We start from the raw sequence: 7,769 nt of genomic DNA, 5'->3' as shown, positions 1-7,769 counted from the left end.
TTTAGTCCAATTTTATGAGGCAAATCATTAATTGCTGTTTTAAATTGTTTGGTGGAAATTGAGTCCCTGCTAGGGGAGCATGAGTTTAGTCACACCAACCTGCCATGGGCGATATGACAGCCACAGACTGAGCCAAGCTAAGCGGTCATAATTGGGCATCTAGCTTACCTAGAGTGTTAAGAAGGATTCTACACACTTCAGCAACTCGCGAAATTCACCCCGGCCAAGTGGAGACGTGGAGGAAGAGGCCAGCTCTCGTCAGGCAGAGAGGATGGACCCGTACTCAGGCTGCCGCACTGTCTGGTTTCTTCCTGCATCTGTGTTGTAGATGATTCTCTGTCTACAAATGTGAATTCTTGCACTAGGGTGCTAGACGGCTCCGTGTAAGCTTTTGGTCCAATGTGTGCAGTTGCCACGCAATTATAAATTTTAAAATTATCTTACACACAGAGGCAGATTTAAGTTTTGTCAAGCCTGAAGTTCACACACATTTGGGGACTCTTAAAATAACATAATAAAAAATTGCAAGTATAACTTGATGTGAATATTAATGTGTACTTAGAATGAGGGAAACTACAATTACAAATTTTTTAAGGTTCATGAATAATACAAAGACATACAGAGAGTAACATAAATATACTTCTATAACACTTTCACATACATTTTTGGCTACCCACTCTTTGATAGCCTGTTCATAACACATCAAGCTTTTCTTTGAGTATTTTCTGCACCGAGAAGAAAAAGGTATTTCAGTCATCCCTCTAGTGTGGTTGGTTGGTTTTTCTGATAAGTTACAAATGTTTCTTTAAGTGTTACAACTTTTTGGTGACATCCTGTAATTTTTAGGAATTTTGTCAGATTAGGGAAGTCAGCTTTCTTTCACGTGAGGGCCATGAGGTGTGGAAGAATTTTCCACATATTAGCTTCCGTGGAAATAAGAAATTTCTCTTCTGTGAACATCCTTCTCCCATTGCTGGGCACTGTAGGACACACAACATATCGTCATAGGACCTTGGCTCTTCATTTCTTTGTCACTACCCCTGATGAGTTGGTACAGTCAGTAGTAGATGCATTCTTGGAGGACTTTCAGACCCTGGCACCTAGAAACTTGTAAATATACATGAAAGTGAGTATGCACTACACAAACATTTCCAGCACCCTAAAATTACATGCATATGCACCTCAGAGCTTCCTTCCCTTTAGCCAGAACCCCACAATGATCTTGGTCACTCCAATGCTGCCCATCGTGGGACAGCATCTGTAATGATGGGGACATTGGAATAGAGAGAGATCGTTGTCAGAAGCAAGGGCAGTTCAAATAACTTACTTCTGAAAATTTTATAAGTGCATATGGCCGCGCAAAGCCCCCTATAAATAAGACCAAAACCCAAGCTTTACTTTTAGCTTCAGGGTGGACCACCCATGGCAGACCAACAGCGTTGAACAGAAACAATGGGAAGATGAGTGAGAAAGGGTAATGGGATAAGACTGGAGAAATGTTCAGGGATAATAGACTCATGGTGCCGCCTGTGCTGTTGTAGGTAATGAAAATTTTATTCTGAGGGTGTTGGGTAACAGGTGAAAGGTATTACTTTGAGAGATGAGATGATGCAAATGGACAGATTCTGGACCCATTTACCAGTGGTCCTCTTTTCCTTTTTATTGTTGTATAAAATGTGATTTTTTTTAAAAGAAAAGTTCACTTTCTAGTTTACGTATTCTCATTCATTAACCCTAATTTAAAACTACGCTTGGTTTTAAAAGTCTGACTTAAACTATAGGGGTTCCATCAATCTGCTACCATATCTTCCTATAAAATGTGTTTTCAAGTTCTGGGGGTGGATACTTTTTACAGAAATTAGCAGCAAAAGGAGCTTTGGGTTGCATGAATAAGCAAATAAACCTTCATTCACATTGGGTGATGTTTAAGAAATGCCGCTGCCATTGCAGACTCACTAATTTTTGCGGGGGGGGGGGTCATAATAATTTAGACCTCAAGAGACAGGAGGAGAGAAAGTGGCTTGTGTATCATCTGGAGACATCTTTCTTGTTGTGTAAAACTGTCCACAAAAGGGCTCCTGGGTGTCTCAGTTAAGCGTCTGACTCTTGACTTCGACTCAGGTCATGATCTCACGGTTTGTGAGTTTGAACCCCATGTTGGGCTCTGCACTGACAGTGTGGAGCCTCCTTGGGATTCTCCGTATCCCTCTCTCTCTCTGCCCCTCTCCTGCTCACTCTCTATCTCTCTCAAAATAAACATTAAAAGAAAACTTTCCAGAAAAAAGAAACATTAATTTTCTTGTACTCCATGTTCAAAGAGCTTTTGTTACCATTGTGTGTCTTTTTTTTTTTTTAATTTTTTTTTTCAACGTTTATTTATTTTTGGGACAGAGAGAGACAGAGCATGAACGGGGGAGGGGCAGAGAGAGAGGGAGACACAGAATCGGAAACAGGCTCCAGGCTCTGAGCCATCAGCCCAGAGCCTGATGCGGGGCTCGAACTCACGGACCGCGAGATCGTGACCTGGCTGAAGTCGGACGCTTAACCGACTGCGCCACCCAGGCGCCCCATCCATTGTGTGTCTTTAATAAACATTTTATTTATTTATTTATTTATTTATTTATTTAGAGAGACAGAGAGCAAGTGGGGGAGGAGCAGAGGGAGAGACAGGGAGACAGAGAATCCCAAGGAGGCTCCACACTGTCAGTGCAGAGCCCAACATGGGACTCAAACTCACAAACCGTGAGATCATGACCTGAGTCGAAGTCAAGAGTCAGATGCTCAACTGACTGAGTCACACAGGTGCCCCAATAAATGTTTTTGTTTGAAATAATTTTAGATTTACAGAATATTTTCAAGGACAATATTCTTCAACTGTTTCAGATTCTCCCAATGGTATAGTCCCATATTGCTATCGCATATTTACCAATACTAAGAAACCAATACTGGTATGCTGCTTGTATTCACTAAGCCCCAGAATTTATCTAAATTTCATTCCTGCTTCCATAAATACCTTTTTTTTTCTGTTCCAGGATCCAATTCACGGTATCACATGTATTTAGGTTGCTCCCTCTCCCTAGTTTCCTTTGATGCTTGCTCAGTCTTTCTTTGTTTTCCATGACTCTGATGTTTCTGAGGAGTACTGATAATGATTTCGTAGACTGTCCAAAGACTTGGTCTTGAACTGGATTGAAAACTAAGGAATGAGAAAATAGCTACTGATCTATACCTTCACCTACTGGAGACGCTTATGCAAAATGAATACAATGGATTCAAGACTGGATGACAGTGCTCAGACCAAGTTAGGACCCTCTTGAAGGAGAGTTATTTGTTGGCAATGTTAAATGTCCCCCTACACTTGGGTGATTTGGGATGACATTTGTAGCCCGAACTCCACCTAGCTTGATAACGGTTTATGTAAATTTCTACATCTGAATTCTGTATTTGAGTTTCTTATATCATTTGTTTCTAAACTATAAATGCTTGAGCCTTTTCCAGTGGTGTAGATTTTTTCCATTGTCTTGACACCGGAAGTGCTTGACGCTAACACAAAAGCGTAATGAACACAGGAGAAAATTGAAAGTATGTGATTTGAAGTCACATTGCTTGCACAACTTCAGAAGTCTATGCTTGCCAAGAAAAGAATTTGAAGCATTGCACTTCCATTCCTAAAGAGAAGGGAAGCCAATACCTATAAGATATGTCTTTATTTACTCAAACATAAATCAAATGCTCCAGGAACTTGTGCAAGTAAATCGGATTCCATTTGTATGTTTTTCCTGACACATAAATCTGGCTGCATGCAGAATGGCATGAATAATGCAGGAACTGAGGTCCCAGAGTGAATAATCTTTCATTGAAAACGTGAGACTGATGGCTTACCTTACAGAAATGGATCTGGCATCATGGAGATAAATGCCAGAAAACGCAGAAGCAATTTGTGTGTATCTATTTTTCTCCTATTGGATTTTAATGTTCATGAAAGTAGTGTTATTATTACCATTTTATGCTGGGCACACTACTCACAACAATCTAGAGGGAAGGGTATTATTATTATTGCCCTACTAAGATAAAGAAGATGGGGGCACCTAGGTGGCTCAGTTGGTTAAGCATCCTACTCTTGATTTTGGGTCAGGTCATGATCTTATAGTTTGTGGGTTCAAGCCCCACATCAGGCTCTGTGCTGTCAGTGGAGAGCCTGATTGGGATTCTCTCTCTCTTTCAATCTCCCTCTGTTCCTCCTCCACTTGTGCTTTCTCTCTTTCTCTCAAAATGAATAAATACACTAAAAAAGATAAAAGAAAGAAGATGAAGAGATTTTCATTACTTATCCTAGATCATACTTTTGGCCAAGTGCAGAATCAGATCTAGAGGGTCTCCTATCTCAAACTGAAGATAGTCTTTGATTGTTTATGGTGGCCAGAGGAAATAATCTGACAGAAGGAAAAAAGAATAAAGAAAGGAAAACAAGTTACCACAAAACCTTGACTATGAAAAAAACCTCAGGCTACAAAGCCTAGTTAAAGTACACCATGGGGTTGGGCGACTGGGTGGCTCAGTTGGTTAAGTGTCCGTCCAACTTCGGCTCACGTCATGATCTCACAGTTCATGGATTCGAGCACCACGCCAGGCTCTGTGCTGACAGTTCAGAGCCTGGAGCCTGATACAGATTCTTTGTCTCCCTGTCTCTCTCTGTCCCTCCCCCACTTGTGCTCTTTCTCTCTCAAAAATAAATAAACATTCTAAAAAATTAAAAAAAAAAAGTACGCCATAGGGCTGTTATCCCAGAAGCATGAGGAGCAAATCTACATAGACCAATATTCAGATCCCATTTATCACCTGTTTGAACAGTTCAGTGAAGGGGGAGACTTGAAACCATAACTGAAGTTACGAAAGCCTTCATTCATTTATTAAAAATCTATCCACTGGTTAGCTCAGAAGCAGGCAAATAGTAGGTTCTCAATAGGTTGTGTTGAAGACAAGCATTCCTACATATGGCCAAAAATGGTCTGGGGCCATTAGATATGTGTATTGTGCTCCAAATGATGGAAATTGATTATTCCCAAACCTTCCTCTGTTCTGAAACTTAGTGCACCTTCAGAAAGAAATAGTTTAACTTAAGTTTTTATTGACAAGATTCATATTCTATCAGAGAGCCAAATGATAATTTGAAATAAAGATTAGGGTGACTCATAGATAAATATGTTATTATTATTATTATTATTATTTGCGAACAAGTCTGTGAAATTTACACTTGCACATATATTTTGTGTTCTGACAATACCATAAATTAGACATGAATAGAAAAGTTCCTAAAATCAGGGAACTCATTTTTCTCTGAAGAATTATCATATAGTGGGGCAGCTGGGTGGCTCAGTCAGTTGATCATCTGATTCTTGATTTCAGCTCAGGTCGTGATGTCACAGTTCGTAAGATTGAGCCTTGGGTTGGGCTCTGCACTGATAGCACAGAGCCTGCTTAGGATTTTCTCTCTCCCCTTCTCTCTCTGCCCCTCCCTCGCTCTTGCACATACTCTCTCTCTCTCTCTCAAAATAAGTAAATAAATAAATATTTAAAACAAATAATTGTCATTTACTTGGATAATAGGGTGAAGAAAAGTAATGGGAATTATCTAGAAAACTAGGCAGAAGCCAAATAACAGACTAGATAGAAAAGGGATATATATCACTTAGCCTTCTTTCCTGAAAACAAGAGATGTTTCTAAAAAAAAAAAAATCTATGTCTTGGATAAAAGTGAACAATAGAGATTAATCTGGAAAGCTAAATAGGATTTCTTACCATACAATCTAAGCAGAGCACCAGGAACAGTTAGGAACAGTTGGGTGACAGAATTAATCCTTCAGAATGGTACTGAGAGTCTGAGACCGGCCGGTATTGGGGGGGGGCGTAGAGGAGGGCAAGGAGAGGGGGCTCATATAAGACACAGCTGAATATAATGTGATGTAAGTCTTAAGCCTTTTAGTACTATGTTAGTTACTGGGAAAAAACATATACGCAAAATGTGATACATATGCACACATAATGGAATATAATTCATCCCTGAAAAATAAAGCAATCTTGTCATTTGTGACAACATGAATGGGCCTTGAAGGCATTATGTTAAAGTAAAATAAGTCGGAGGAGAAAGGTGGAATCTAAAAAAAAAAAATAAATGTGGCATTTGTTTTTTCATTTCTACTTCTATGTATGTATGATAGTCTACATCATAGATTGATGGAATAATATATAACTATATGCACATAAATTACGAATAAATAAATAATAATCAGGGATATATGGGTATGACAGCAAAGATTGGTGACAGTAATTTCTACTACCATGGTGGCCTCTGAAGGGCCTGATGCAATTTGTCTTTCCCCTTCCATTGATTCAATATCCCATAGGAACTAAGTTTTTAAAGCACAAATCCATGTTGTTTGAAGCATTCCCCGTGCTGATGTAGAACCTTCCTTTATTAGAGCGCCCTCGTTTCTGACCACTCATCATACATCCCGCCACCTTTGCTAAACTTATTTTCCACATCTGGAGTGATTGCATCGCCTATCCTAGATAACCAAATCCTACCCGTGCTCAAAGCACAACTCCAAGGCCACTTTCTCTCCCAAGTGAAGATTAAATGTACCTGTACTTTCTCATCCTATAGCGATCAACTTCTATAGTAAATATCCAAGGTTTCTCGCTTTATACTTTTCTAAAGTTTATTTATTTATTTTGAGAGAGAGCGAGAGAGCACACAATTGGGGGAGGGGCAGAGAGAGAGGGAGACAGAATCCCAAGCAGGCTCTGCCCCGTCAATGTAGAGCTCTATGTGGGGCTCAAACTCACGAACCCTGAGATCATGATCTGAGCTGAAATCAAGAGTTTAATGATTAACCAACTGGGCCACCTCGGTGCCCCTTGCTTTGTAATTTTTGGATAACTTAAATAGCATTCTTTTGTATTTGTCTTCCATTTCCAGCCCAGTGATTAGAAAATATGTTTAAATGCATGGCTGAATAAGTAAATTTTTTCCATTCAACATTTTATAATTTAATACATACGTTGTATGTAAAAACCAATCCAGATTTTATTCTTTTAAGAATATACATCATCTTGGGGCGCCTGGGTGGCTCCGTCGGTTGAGCGACCGACTTTGGCTCAGGGCATGATCTCACGGTTTGTGAGTTCGAGCCCCGTGTCAGGCTCTGTGCTGACAGCTCAGAGCCTGGAGCTTGCTTCTGATTCCGTGTCTCCCTCTCTCTCTGCCCCTCCCCTACTCATGTTCTATCTCTCTCTGTCTCAGAAATAAACATTTAAAAAAATAAAAAAAAAAGAATCTATGTCATCTAGGTATCTATGAATGAAAACACGTTTCAAAAACATGGCGGCTGACCAATGCACATGGATCAAACAGTTAACCAGGTAAATTTGTGGGAATCATGTTTCTACAAATGGTAGGTAGGCTGAAAATAAGACCTAAAAGTTGAAAAAACTTCAAGTTTTTCATTTTGAAGCTGGTCTCCCACAACTTCCTTTTCAAGGTTCTATCTAATCATCAGAAAAAAATAGGAGTATCATTTTGTAAAATGTGGTATTGACTGTATTATACAGAAGATCTGGGGTGCGTAGGACGACCCATGTGTGTTGCTATAAAATTGCTTTGGCATTATTTCAAGGACTTTAAAAATGACCGCTTGTCATTGTGTCTCTACAGATTCTTTTGCTTCCTCAGAATCTTTGTGATCATGCCAACCAGACCGTTATTTGCA

The 7,769-nt window shown here is 39.7% G+C and overlaps 1 long non-coding RNA gene across 1 annotated transcript; it reads right to left on the bottom strand.

The window, feature by feature from the left end:
• Positions 1–552: 552 nt before the first annotated feature.
• LOC123381836 lies at positions 553–5,871 on the bottom strand. Its single transcript, XR_006589307.1, has 4 exons — positions 5,800–5,871; positions 4,344–4,433; positions 3,014–3,196; positions 553–1,107 (listed from the first exon to the last, which is right to left on the bottom strand). It is a non-coding gene; the product is annotated as an uncharacterized LOC123381836 (long non-coding RNA).
• Positions 5,872–7,769: the final 1,898 nt, after the last annotated feature.

Source organism: Felis catus, chromosome E1 (assembly GCF_018350175.1).
Source record: "Felis catus isolate Fca126 chromosome E1, F.catus_Fca126_mat1.0, whole genome shotgun sequence".
Taxonomy (NCBI): domain Eukaryota; kingdom Metazoa; phylum Chordata; class Mammalia; order Carnivora; family Felidae; genus Felis; species Felis catus.
This window is presented reverse-complemented; position numbering and strand designations above follow the sequence as displayed.